Below are 14,401 nucleotides of genomic sequence, written 5' to 3'. Positions count from 1 at the left end.
GTCCGAGACTTTATTTAATATTATTCATTTTTCATGCTTGTGAATACTTGACTTTTTCAAGAAACTGGGGGTTTTTTCCCTTTTCTTAAGGGAAGTCTTTTCCTGAACGAGTAGGGGGAGGGGCTGCTTGAATTCGCTTTCTAGACGGACCCCTTTTGGAGGTTTCCTCCCCAAAATTAGCCCTAAGCCAGCACAAACAGTCACCATGAAAACTTCACCAGCGGCATCGTTTCCTGGTGGCAAATCTTGCGACAGAAGCTCGACCTTGTTCTCCGTGAGAGATTCTTGGGAAGAGCAGACAGGAGAAGATTCCTGGAAAACAGAAACAGCTTTCCAGAAGGGAAATGAAAACGAAAGAAACAATCCAAGATGTTTTCCCCTATTGATTTCTGCGCTCCCCTCTCCCGTGTTCGGGCAGGCGCAGGGGCCGTCCCGGGGGCGCGTGGGGCTCGGCCGCGGGGCTTGTGGGGCCAGCGGGGAACGGGCGCGGGGACCGACGGCCGAAACATCGGGAACTCGGCGGTAAAAATTGGGAAAAACAACTTGGGACCTCCGCAATGGCCCAATTCCCCCCCCCCCGGTATTCACCTGCCAGCCCCCAAATCCCCCACATTCACCCCCAAATCCCTCCCATCTCCCCAAATCCCATCCAGGACCCCCACGACCCCTCACGGACCCCTCCAAAGCCTCACCCGGGAGCCCCAAAACCCCCCCAGTACCCCCCAAAAAGCCTCAGCTCCCCCCGACACCGCCTCAGGACCCCTCCAGCCTCGGCTACCACACCCAAATCCCCCCCAGTTCCCCCCAAATCGCCCCCCGGACGCTCCCGCTGCTGCGCCCCCCCTCCCCCGCCGCCGCCTCTGCCGCGCTTGGCTCGGCGCCGCTTACGAGAGCCCCGAAAGCACCCAAATCCCCCCCAAAACCGGCCTCGGAGCCCCAAAATCCCCCCCAATTGCCCCAGAGTCCCCGCAAATCCCCCCCAAAATCCCCCCCGGACACCTCCGCCCCGGCCCGGCCGCTCCCGCCACCGCTGCCCCCCCCCGCCCCCTTCCCGCCGCCGCCGCCGCCGCCGCCGCCTGTGCCGCGCTCGGTTCGGCCGCGCTCGATGGGAGTCCAGAAACGGCCCCGATTCACCCCAAAACCGACCTGGCGGCCCCCCGATCCCCCCAGGAGCCCCAAAATCCCCCCGATTCCCCACAAACACCCCCCCCCCCGGACACCCCCAACCTGAGCCGCGCCGATCCCGCCGCCACCATGGCCGCGCCCGGAAGCCCTGAGCATTTTTGGCGGGAAATTCCCGGAACTCCGGCCCGAAAAGTCGGGGCTTTTGGGCTTCAATCCCCCCCCCGTTCTGGGCATGCATTCGGGTGGGGATTTTGGGGGTGAAAACTCGGCAATGTTGGGCTTGAAAATCGCGACTCTAGGGGTTCCAAACCGGGACCTTTGGGTCCTGGAAGGGGAAAAAAATCGGGGAAGATTTGGGGTTCAAAATCGGATCGTTTGGGGTTCAAGCCCGGCATTTCTGGGCTTGAAAACCTGAATCTTTCAGGGATGGATCTCCGGATTTTTGGGGTAAAATCCTGCCTTTGTAGGGCCTGAAAAAGGGGGGGAAATGGGAATTTTGGGTCCTTGCAGGGAGAAAATCTCGCAGGGTTTAGGGCTTCAACCGGCATTTTTGGGGTTAAAAATTGGGAATTCCTTTCTGCCTGGCTTTCGGGCTTTCTGTTTTACCTTTTCTTTCCTTGCTGAGCTGCGATGGCCACAAGTTCAGCTCAGCCTCCCTGCGGGACTGTCCAAATGCCTGCAAGTGCCCCGAAAACCCACTCGGGAGCCCCCAAATGCCCCCAGGTCATCGCAGCATTCATCTCGGAGCCCCCAGAATGCCCCCGGTTCCCCCAAAACCAGCTCAGCTGCCCCCAAATCCCCTGCGGACTCCTCCGACCGGGCCCGGCTCCTCTGCCGAGGGGAACCCCCTAACCGGCCCCAGCTGACCCCAAAGCCCAGCCGGGAGGGAGCCCCGGATCCCACCCGCACGCCCCAAATCTCAGCTGTGCACCCCAAACCCCAGCGAGACCCCGCACGGTTGGATTGGGTTTTGTTCCATTTTATTGGATTTTCTCTCTCCCGCACCCGCCCGGGGCCGGCAAGGGAGAGCCCCAGGGCCGGCCGGGGCACGGGGACGGGCGAGGGCCGTGAACGGCCGGGCGGGATCGGGGAAAAGAACCGGGCACGGCCGAGGATCCCCGGGGGGAAATCGGGGGGGAATCCGAGACACAGAGGGAAAACATTGGGGAAAAATGGGGAAAATTAGGGAAACACGACCCCAGTTAGAGTTAGGGTTGGGCTTGGGGTTAGGGTTGAGGTTGGGGTTCGGGTTAGGGATAGGGTTAGGGTTAGGGTTAGGGTTAGTTTTGAATTAATGTCTTTTGATTCTGTCTTTAAGTTTTGATGACATTTTTTCTTTAATTCTATATATTTTATTTGGATGATGAAAAAAAGTAAATAAATAAACAAAATTGAAAAAAACCAAGAGGTGGATGTGAGACCAGGACCTGCTAGCCTAGAGATTATGGGAGTGCAGCTCACTCGATGTGCCAGTGTCTCACCACATCCTTTCCTCATTGGGCCTCTCCTCTTCCACTTTTGGCCATGAGCAAAGTCCTCACGGTCGCCGGTTTCTGATGTTACACAATGTCACCTGGCTGCCTGTGTTTGCTTAGCTCTGGGTCTAGTCCCGGCCCAGTAAAGCCCAGGCAGGGCGGCACATTGCAGGGAAAACTGGTCCATGAGCTCATGGGGTTGCCATCAGCAGCAGAGTCAATGTGCCCTTTGGGGATTTCTCTGGAGACAAAATTAGGGACCTGCTCCATGCCACAATATTCTCTTAGATCTTTCTGAAATATCCTAGAAAAGGCTGTGAAACTTCACATCTCCTTGCACACCCACTGTTTGAAGAGGGGCATTTTTGTCCCTCCTCAGAGTCATTGCTCTTGCACATGAGAAACGGGAACATCCACCAACGGGAATCACGCATGGTCCTGCTGCTGCTGCGGCTGCAGAGCACTGGGCAGTGCAGGCCTGGGTGTTACCAATACGAGCACTTAATTAGCATCTCATGCTCCTTCAAGCTGTTCAGATCCCAGGGCTCTTTGTTTCAAAGCAGCCACTGCACCATCTCTAGGGAAGAACAGGAAATGGGAAACAGCCACTGCCAGCCTTGCAGGGGTGTGGGGGAAAACCTGAAGTGTCTGCATCAAAAGATGTACGGGAAGAGTGTAATTGCCAAAGCAAATGCTTCGTTAGGATAGCAGGAGCAGTTCTTTACTGCATGCTTGCATGAAGATCATTTGGAATCTCCTTTTTGTGTCTCATGCAGAAAAGGAGCTCTTAATAATACCACGCCACTTAAACCAGATTGGGATGCAGCTCTGTAGTGGTTCACAATGAAGCAGACTGCCTGCTGTGCCACTGCCAGCCCTGTTTTGCCTCCAAGCAAAGCTTGGTTTTCCTTATTAGTGTGGAGTAAATACAAGAGTAATCAAATGGACAATTAGACTGGCCACTTTGGAGGATATGCTCATGCTTTCACACATCAGTCCTGTACCTCATGCTCCCAAGGCTTGTTACTCATCATTAAATATTTTAACAAAAAAAACCTCAGCTCTCATGTTACATCTGAATAAAACTGCACAAGATCATCAAGAATTCTGCTGTCAGGAACAAGACAAGAGCCTTCCGACACTCACTTGCAGCTGTCCTGGATTGCTGCAGCCCTTTGTGAAAAGCTGCTGCAGACAGAGTGTTTGGAGTCGGTTTGGGCCTTGATGAAAGATCTGTGGAGCAGTGTGCAGGGCTCTCGTGGCAGGAAACTGTTTGTCCAAGCCCAGGGACACGGTGCCGGCAGGACCGGAGCGGCCCCGCTCCCAGCCCGAGAGTCTGTGAGCTGAGCCACGCCGGGGAGAAAAGGCAGCGAGGGGCTCCAGCCCAGCTGCTTCCCTGCCCTGCCCGCTCCATGCAGCTCTGCCATGGGAGAAAGCTGACGCCGGACGAGCCCCCGAGCTTCCACCAGCTGCTGGAACTGCTCCGTGACAGCTCCCGTTCTTCCGAGAGAGACCCCGGCGCCTTCTTGGAACGCGTGTCATGGGGGGATTCTGTTTGTTAATAAACTGGTGGGGGTTTTCCACTTTCATCTATCGGTAATAATTTCCTATTGCTGGAAAGGAGTTGTTGGAACACCTTAGAGGAGACGACTTGTTGCACAATATCCTGTTTGAAGTTGTCTCAAACTGTGGGAGACAGATGGCTTCACACAGGAGCATCCCCAAGGCTGCTGAGGGGAAGGCACAGAGGAGGACAAACCCAGTATTTCTGAGGGAAACTCCTTGACACCAACCCAACCTGAGCTGTCAAACAGCAGAGCTGATGTTTCGAGACATGGGCCAAAGGGGAAACCTTTCAGGGTGTTTGGTCCAGGCTGGGTTATGCTCGAGGCAAAGGTGTGTCAGTGTGTTGGATAATACTCTTCTCTTGACCTAGAGATGGGGACACTGAGAGGTGTTTTAAAAACTTTTATTCCATTTTCAGTCTCATGAGAAGGGTGAGACAATACAGATGTTATCATTCACGCCGTCACAAGCAGAAGCCAACGACTTCCTAATTATAATACATTATAAGCGTTTCTTGGTCTATCAGCCTTTTTGCCATGCCATGTTGTAGATGCCTTAAAGCCAATGATTTAAAACTACTCCTCGTGGGTCCCACTACAATGCATCTTTCCTAGCTCTCTTTTTCCAAAGTCTTATTTGCAAGTCCATCTTTAGAAACTTTTATCTAGCTCCATTTCTCTCTCAACAATATCTGTCCTATTCCATGGAAATTTTTAAGTTACCATTTCTTGTCTCAAGATTATAAACATATTCATAGTGTCTGGGCCTTCTATTAGGCTCTAAAAACTTTCTACAAATCCATTTCCCACATCAGTGCACTTGGCTCCTTCTCTCCTCATTGTGCCTGGCAAGCACAGGAGCCCAGAGCTCCTGCAGAACCCATCCCAGCACTCAGTGGGAGCAAACCTGTGTCCAGTCCTCGCCTGGAGCTGTGGTGCCCAGCATTCCACCACACTGGAATGAGGAACTGTTCCTGCTCTTTCAGAAGGAGCTAAGGAGCTTTGGCCTTCAGATCAATTGTCTGCAGGCTCCCGCAGCGCCTGGTGCTGCTCCCTTGCCAGAGGCACCCCAGGCCAGGGGGGCACATCTGGGCTGCTGTGTCTGCCTCTGGGGCTCCCTGTTCTGGGCAGCGAGGAGGAGCTGCAGAGGCTCTGCAGGACTGACAGGATGGGCTTTGGGGCTGGCAGGAGAAGCTGAGGGACCTGGGCTGCTGGAGCTCCTGAAGAGGAGGCCCAGGGCTCCTCCTGCAACTGCTCCAAGGGTGGTTCCAGAGAATCCCAGAATCAGCCAGGGTGGAAGAGGCCACGGAGATCATCAAGTCCACCCTGTGCCCTGACACCGCCTTGTCTCCCCTGAGCCTCCTCCAGGATAAACAACCCCAGCTGCTCTCTCAGCCACTCGCCACAGCTCTTGTGCTCCAGACCCCTCCCCAGCCTTGCTGCCCTTCTCTGGACACGCTCCAGCCCCTCCATGTCCTTCCTAAATTGGGGGCACCAGAACTGGACACAGCCCTTGAGGTGCTGCCCAAGCAGTGCTGAGCACAGGGGAAGAATCCCTGCCCTGCTCCTGCTGGCCACACCATTCCTGAGCCAGGCCAGGAGCCATTGGCCTGCTTGCCCACCTGGGCACTCTGCTGGCTCATGCCCAGCCTGCTGTCCATCAGTCCCTGCAGGTCCCTTTCTGCCTGGCCGCTCTCCAGCCCCGCTGGCACCTTGTTGAGGGAGGCGGGCAGGGAGGGAACGGGTCCAGATCCAGTCCTTCCTGAAATGTGGTGTTTGCTGGCACTGCCAGTTCCCACGTCTTGGTATTTCCCTATTGTGGCACAGCCCAAGTGCAGCAAGTGGCTGGCAAAGAAAGGCAAAAGCAAGCAAAGACCTGGTACCTACAGCAACCCGATCTCGGGTTTGCTGACAGCGCCAGTACCCAGATGGGGAATGTTTCAGATGCCAGCACAGCACAATTGCAGCAGTTTGCTGGCACAGGAAATGAGCATCAGGCAATTTCTCAGTGCCGGCTCATCCCTCAGCCAGATCTGGTGTGCGCTGGCACTGCCAGTGGCCAGACCTGGCAATTTCCCTCTTCTGGCAGCAGCCATGTGCAGCAATTTGCTGGCCAAGAAAGGTAAAACCTGGCAGTTTCCCCTTGGCAGCACTGCCCAATGGGGAGTTTGCTGGCAGCAGGACCCCAGGGAAGGAAGGAAGGAAGGAAGGAAGGAAGGAAGGAAGGAAGGAAGGAAGGAAGGAAGGAAGGAAGGAAGGAAGGAAGGAAGGAAGGAAGGCATCGGGATCCAGTCGTGCCTGGAGCCTGGAATGGGCCGTTTGCTGGCACTGCCAGCGCCCCGATCTGGAAATGTCCCTATTCTGGCACAGCCCAAGTGCAGCAATTTGCTGGCACAGAAATCCAAAAGCTGTGGCAGCTTCCTGCTCCTGGCTCTGGCACCGCCCCCACATCTTGCGTTTCATGTAACCAGAACCCAGATTTGGAAATTTCCCGCTGCCGGCAGAGCCCAAATCCGGCAGATTTCTGTCGCCGGCAATGACGCCGCCCGGATCTGGTGTTTGCTGGCAGCGCCAGCGCCCAGATCTGAAAACTTCCTGGTGCCGGCACAGCCCAAGTCCAGCGATCTGCTGGCACAGACAGCCAAAGTTTGGAAATTTGCAGGTTCTGGCACCAGCACCATCCAGCTCTGGTGTTTGCTGGACCACCAGCGCCCAGATGTGGAAACTTCCCGGTGCCTTCACAGCCCAGCTCTAGCAATTTGCTTGTAGCTAGCTCAGGAAGAGAAGTTCCTCTTTCCGTGGAGGAACTGTGACTTTCCTTTTCCTTGGAACTGTTTACACCTGCTCTGGACTGAAAACCCAGAAAAACACCGGCAGCAGCTCACACCCCTGGCCCACCGAGCTCCGGGACGCCGCCTTCCAGCGCCAGAGGGACTCCGGAGAGACCGAGTGAGCCAACTCCAACCCACAAAAAGGACTTTCTGAATTTGCCATCTCTTCAGCACTGTCCGAGACTTTATTTAATATTATTCATTTTTCATGCTTGTGAATACTTGACTTGTTCAAGAAACTGGGGTTTTTTTCCCTTTTCTTAAGGGAAGTCTTTTCCTGAACGAGTAGGGGGAGGGGCTGCTTGAATTCGCTTTCTAGACGGACCCCTTTTGGAGGTTTCCTCCCCAAAATTAGCCCTAAGCCAGCACAAACAGTCACCATGAAAACTTCACCAGCGGCATCGTTTCCTGGTGGCAAATCTTGCGACAGAAGCTCGACCTTGTTCTCCGTGAGAGATTCTTGGGAAGAGCAGACAGGAGAAGATTCCTGGAAAACAGAAACAGCTTTCCAGAAGGGAAATGAAAACGAAAGAAACAATCCAAGATGTTTTCCCCTATTGATTTCTGCGCTCCCCTCTCCCGTGTTCGGGCAGGCGCAGGGGCCGTCCCGGGGGCGCGTGGGGCTCGGCCGCGGGGCTTGTGGGGCCAGCGGGGAACGGGCGCGGGGACCGACGGCCGAAACATCGGGAACTCGGCGGTAAAAATTGGGAAAAACAACTTGGGACCTCCGCAATGGCCCAATTCCCCCCCCCCCCGGTATTCACCTGCCAGCCCCCAAATCCCCCACATTCACCCCCAAATCCCTCCCATCTCCCCAAATCCCATCCAGGACCCCCACGACCCCTCACGGACCCCTCCAAAGCCTCACCCGGGAGCCCCAAAACCCCCCCCAGTACCCCCCAAAAAGCCTCAGCTCCCCCCGACACCGCCTCAGGACCCCTCCAGCCTCGGCTACCACACCCAAATCCCCCCCCAGTTCCCCCCCAAATCGCCCCCAGGACGCTCCCGCTGCTGCGCCCCCCCTCCCCCGCCGCCGCCTCTGCCGCGCTTGGCTCGGCGCCGCTTACGAGAGCCCCGAAAGCACCCAAATCCCCCCCCAAAACCGGCCTCGGAGCCCCAAAATCCCCCCCAATTGCCCCAGAGTCCCCGCAAATCCCCCCCAAAATCCCCCCCGGACACCTCCGCCCCGGCCCGGCCGCTCCCGCCACCGCTGCCCCCCCCCCGCCCCCTTCCCGCCGCCGCCGCCGCCGCCGCCGCCTGTGCCGCGCTCGGTTCGGCCCGCGCTCGATGGGAGTCCCAGAAACGGCCCCGATTCACCCCAAAACCGACCTGGCGGCCCCCCGATCCCCCCAGGAGCCCCAAAATCCCCCCGATTCCCCACAAACACCCCCCCCCCCGGACACCCCCAACCTGAGCCGCGCCGATCCCGCCGCCACCATGGCCGCGCCCGGAAGCCCTGAGCATTTTGGCGGGAAATTCCCGGAACTCCGGCCCGAAAAGTCGGGGCTTTTGGGCTTCAATCCCCCCCCCGTTCTGGGCATGCATTCGGGTGGGGATTTTGGGGGTGAAAACTCGGCAATGGTTGGGCTTGAAAATCGCGGACTCTAGGGGTTCCAAACCGGGACCTTTGGGTCCTGGAAGGGGAAAAAAATCGGGAGAGATTTGGGGTTCAAAATCGGATCGTTTGGGGTTCAAGCCCGGCATTTCTGGGCTTGAAAACCTGAATCTTTCAGGGATGGATCTCCGGATTTTTGGGGGTAAAATCCTGCCTTTGTAGGGCCTGAAAAAGGGGGGGAAATGGGAATTTTGGGTCCTTGCAGGGAGAAAATCTCGCAGGGGTTTAGGGCTTCAACCGGCATTTTTGGGGTTAAAAATTGGGAATTCCTTTCTGCCTGGCTTTCGGGCTTTCTGTTTTACCTTTTCTTTCCTTGCTGAGCTGCGATGGCCACAAGTTCAGCTCAGCCTCCCTGCGGGACTGTCCAAATGCCTGCAAGTGCCCCGAAAACCCACTCGGGAGCCCCCAAATGCCCCCAGGTCATCGCAGCATTCATCTCGGAGCCCCCAGAATGCCCCTGGTTCCCCCAAAACCAGCTCAGCTGCCCCCAAATCCCCTGCGGACTCCTCCCGACCGGGCCCGGCTCCTCTGCCGAGGGGAGCCCCGAACCGGCCCCAGCTGACCCCAAAGCCCAGCCGGGAGGGAGCCCCGGATCCCACCCCGCACGCCCCCAAATCTCAGCTGTGCACCCCAAACCCCAGCGAGACCCCGCACGGTTGGATTGGGTTTTGTTCCATTTTATTGGATTTTCTGTCTCCCGCACCCGCCCGGGGCCGGCAAGGGAGAGCCCCAGGGCCGGCCGGGGCACGGGGACGGGCGAGGGCCGTGAACGGCCGGGCGGGATCGGGGGAAAAGAACCGGGCACGGCCGGGGATCCCCGGGGGGAAATCGGGAGGGGAATCCGAGACACAGAGGGGAAACATTGGGGAAAAATGGGGAAAATTAGGGAAACACGACCCCAGTTAGAGTTAGGGTTGGGCTTGGGGTTAGGGTTGAGGTTGGGGTTCGGGTTAGGGATAGGGTTAGGGTTAGGGTTAGTTTTGAATTAATGTTCTTTTGATTCTGTCTTAAGTTTTGATGACATTTTTTCTTTAATTCTATATATTTTTATTTGGATGATGAAAAAAAGTAAATAAATAAACAAAATTGAAAAAAACCAAGAGGTGGATGTGAGACCAGGACCTGCTAGCCTAGAGATTATGGGAGTGCAGCTCACTCGATGTGCCAGTGTCTCACCACATCCTTTCCTCATTGGGCCTCTCCTCTTCCACTTTTGGCCATGAGCAAAGTCCTCACGGTCGCCGGTTTCTGATGTTACACAATGTCACCTGGCTGCCTGTGTTTGCTTAGCTCTGGGTCTAGTCCCGGCCCAGTAAAGCCCAGGCAGGGCGGCACATTGCAGGGAAAACTGGTCCATGAGCTCATGGGGTTGCCATCAGCAGCAGAGTCAATGTGCCCTTTGGGGATTTCTCTGGAGACAAAATTAGGGGACCTGCTCCATGCCACAATATTCTCTTAGATCTTTCTGAAATATCCTAGAAAAGGCTGTGAAACTTCACATCTCCTTGCACACCCACTGTTTGAAGAGGGGCATTTTTGTCCCTCCTCAGAGTCATTGCTCTTGCACATGAGAAACGGGAACATCCACCAACGGGAATCACGCATGGTCCTGCTGCTGCTGCGGCTGCAGAGCACTGGGCAGTGCAGGCCTGGGGTGTGACCAATACGAGGCACTTAAATAGCTAATAGCATCTCATGCTCCTTCAAGCTGTTCAGATCCCAGGGCTCTTTGTTTCAAAGCAGCCACTGCACCATCTCTAGGGAAGAACAGGAAATGGGAAACAGCCACTGCCAGCCTTGCAGGGGTGTGGGGGAAAACCTGAAGTGTCTGCATCAAAAGATGTACGGGAAGAGTGTAATTGCCAAAGCAAATGCTTCGTTAGGATAGCAGGAGCAGTTCTTTACTGCATGCTTGCATGAAGATCATTTGGAATCTCCTTTTTGTGTCTCATGCAGAAAAGGAGCTCTTAATAATACCACGCCACTTAAACCAGATTGGGATGCAGCTCTGTAGTGGTTCACAATGAAGCAGACTGCCTGCTGTGCCACTGCCAGCCCTGTTTTGCCTCCAAGCAAAGCTTGGTTTTCCTTATTAGTGTGGAGTAAATACAAGAGTAATCAAATGGACAATTAGACTGGCCACTTTGGAGGATATGCTCATGCTTTCACACATCAGTCCTGTACCTCATGCTCCAAGGCTTGTTACTCATCATTAAATATTTTAACAAAAAAACCTCAGCTCTCATGTTACATCTGAATAAAACTGCACAAGATCATCAAGAATTCTGCTGTCAGGAACAAGACAAGAGCCTTCCGACACTCACTTGCAGCTGTCCTGGATTGCTGCAGCCCTTTGTGAAAAGCTGCTGCAGACAGAGTGTTTGGAGTCGGTTTGGGCCTTGATGAAAGATCTGTGGAGCAGTGTGCAGGGCTCTCGTGGCAGGAAACTGTTTGTCCAAGCCCAGGGACACGGTGCCGGCAGGACCGGAGCGGCCCCGCTCCCAGCCCGAGAGTCTGTGAGCTGAGCCACGCCGGGGAGAAAAGGCAGCGAGGGGCTCCAGCCCAGCTGCTTCCCTGCCCTGCCCGCTCCATGCAGCTCTGCCATGGGAGAAAGCTGACGCCGGACGAGCCCCCGAGCTTCCACCAGCTGCTGGAACTGCTCCGTGACAGCTCCCGTTCTTCCGAGAGAGACCCCGGCGCCTTCTTGGAACGCGTGTCATGGGGGGATTCTGTTTGTTAATAAACTGGTGGGGGTTTTCCACTTTCATCTATCGGTAATAATTTCCTATTGCTGGAAAGGAGTTGTTGGAACACCTTAGAGGAGACGACTTGTTGCACAATATCCTGTTTGAAGTTGTCTCAAACTGTGGAGACAGATGGCTTCACACAGGAGCATCCCCAAGGCTGCTGAGGGGAAGGCACAGAGGAGGACAAACCCAGTATTTCTGAGGGAAACTCCTTGACACCAACCCAACCTGAGCTGTCAAACAGCAGAGCTGATGTTTTGAGACATGGGCCAAAGGGGGGAAACCTTTCAGGGTGTTTGGTCCAGGCTGGGTTATGCTCGAGGCAAAGGGTGGTGGGTGTCAGGGTGTGTTGGATAATACTCTTCTCTTGACCTAGAGATGGGGACACTGAGAGGTGTTTTAAAAACTTTTATTCCATTTTCAGTCTCATGAGAAGGGTGAGACAATACAGATGTTATCATTCACGCCATCACAAGCAGAAGCCAACGACTTCCTAATTATAATACATTATAAGCGTTTCTTGGTCTATCAGCCTTTTTGCCATGCCATGTTGTAGATGCCTTAAAGCCAATGATTTAAAACTACTCCTCGTGGGTCCCACTACAATGCATCTTTCCTAGCTCTCTTTTTCCAAAGTCTTATTTGCAAGTCCATCTTTAGAAACTTTTATCTAGCTCCATTTCTCTCTCAACAATATCTGTCCTATTCCATGGAAATTTTTAAGTTACCATTTCTTGTCTCAAGATTATAAACATATTCATAGTGTCTGGGCCTTCTATTAGGCTCTAAAAACTTTCTACAAATCCATTTCCCACATCAGTGCACTTGGCTCCTTCTCTCCTCATTGTGCCTGGCAAGCACAGGAGCCCAGAGCTCCTGCAGAACCCATCCCAGCACTCAGTGGGAGCAAACCTGTGTCCAGTCCTCGCCTGGAGCTGTGGTGCCCAGCATTCCACCACACTGGGAATGAGGAACTGTTCCTGCTCTTTCAGAAGGAGCTAAGGAGCTTTGGCCTTCAGATCAATTGTCTGCAGGCTCCCGCAGCGCCTGGTGCTGCTCCCTTGCCAGAGGCACCCCAGGCCAGGGGGGCACATCTGGGCTGCTGTGTCTGCCTCTGGGGCTCCCTGTTCTGGGCAGCGAGGAGGAGCTGCAGAGGCTCTGCAGGACTGACAGGATGGGCTTTGGGGCTGGCAGGAGAAGCTGAGGGACCTGGGCTGCTGGAGCTCCTGAAGAGGAGGCCCAGGGCTCCTCCTGCAACTGCTCCAAGGGTGGTTCCAGAGAATCCCAGAATCAGCCAGGGTGGAAGAGGCCACGGAGATCATCAAGTCCACCCTGTGCCCTGACACCGCCTTGTCTCCCCTGAGCCTCCTCCAGGATAAACAACCCCAGCTGCTCTCTCAGCCACTCGCCACAGCTCTTGTGCTCAGACCCCTCCCCAGCCCTTGCTGCCCCTTCTCTGGACACGCTCCAGCCCCTCCATGTCCTTCCTAAATTGGGGGCACCAGAACTGGACACAGCCCTTGAGGTGCTGCCCAAGCAGTGCTGAGCACAGGGGAAGAATCCCTGCCCTGCTCCTGCTGGCCACCACCATTCCTGAGCCAGGCCAGGAGCCATTGGCCTGCTTGCCCACCTGGGCACTCTGCTGGCTCATGCCCAGCCTGCTGTCCATCAGTCCCTGCAGGTCCCTTTCTGCCTGGCCGCTCTCCAGCCCCGCTGGCACCTTGTTGAGGGAGGCGGGCAGGGAGGGGAACGGGTCCAGATCCAGTCCTTCCTGAAATGTGGTGTTTGCTGGCACTGCCAGTTCCCACGTCTTGGTATTTCCCTATTGTGGCACAGCCCAAGTGCAGCAAGTGGCTGCAAAGAAAGGCAAAAGCAAGCAAAGACCTGGTACCTACAGCAACCCGATCTCGGGTTTGCTGACAGCGCCAGTACCCAGATGGGGAATGTTTCAGATGCCAGCACAGCACAATTGCAGCAGTTTGCTGGCACAGGAAATGAGCATCAGGCAATTTCTCAGTGCCGGCTCATCCCTCAGCCAGATCTGGTGTGCGCTGGCACTGCCAGTGGCCAGACCTGGCAATTTCCCTCTTCTGGCAGCAGCCATGTGCAGCAATTTGCTGGCCAAGAAAGGTAAAACCTGGCAGTTTCCCCTTGGCAGCACTGCCCAATGGGAGTTTGCTGGCAGCAGGACCCCAGGGAAGGAAGGAAGGAAGGAAGGAAGGAAGGAAGGAAGGAAGGAAGGAAGGAAGGAAGGAAGGAAGGAAGGAAGGCATCGGGATCCAGTCGTGCCTGGAGCCTGGAATGGCCGTTTGCTGGCACTGCCAGCGCCCCGATCTGGAAATGTCCCTATTCTGGCACAGCCCAAGTGCAGCAATTTGCTGGCACAGAAATCCAAAAGCTGTGGCAGCTTCCTGCTCCTGGCTCTGGCACCGCCCCCACATCTTGCGTTTCATGTAACCAGAACCCAGATTTGGAAATTTCCCGCTGCCGGCAGAGCCCACATCCGGCAGATTTCTGTCGCCGGCAATGACGCCGCCCGGATCTGGTGTTTGCTGGCAGCGCCAGCGCCCAGATCTGAAAACTTCCTGGTGCCGGCACAGCCCAAGTCCAGCGATCTGCTGGCACAGACAGCCAAAGTTTGGAAATTTGCAGGTTCTGGCACCAGCACCATCCAGCTCTGGTGTTTGCTGGACCACCAGCGCCCAGATGTGGAAACTTCCCGGTGCCTTCACAGCCCAGCTCTAGCAATTTGCTTTTAGCTAGCTCAGGAAGAGAAGTTCCTCTTTCCGTGGAGGAACTGTGACTTTCCTTTTCCTTGGAACTGTTTACACCTGCTCTGGACTGAAAACCCAGAAAAACACCGGCAGCAGCTCACACCCCTGGCCCACCGAGCTCCGGGACGCCGCCTTCCAGCGCCAGAGGGACTCCGGAGAGACCGAGGTGAGCCAACTCCAACCCACAAAAAGGACTTTCTGAATTTGCCATCTCTTCAGCACTGTCCGAGACTTTATTTAATATTATTCATTTTTCATGCTTGTGAATA

This window comes from Melozone crissalis, unplaced genomic scaffold (genome assembly GCF_028551555.1).
Source record: "Melozone crissalis strain CALT ecotype California unplaced genomic scaffold, PUWL_Pcris_2 ptg000115l_1, whole genome shotgun sequence".
Taxonomy (NCBI): Eukaryota; Metazoa; Chordata; class Aves; order Passeriformes; family Passerellidae; genus Melozone; species Melozone crissalis.
Note: the sequence above shows the minus strand (reverse complement) of the source record.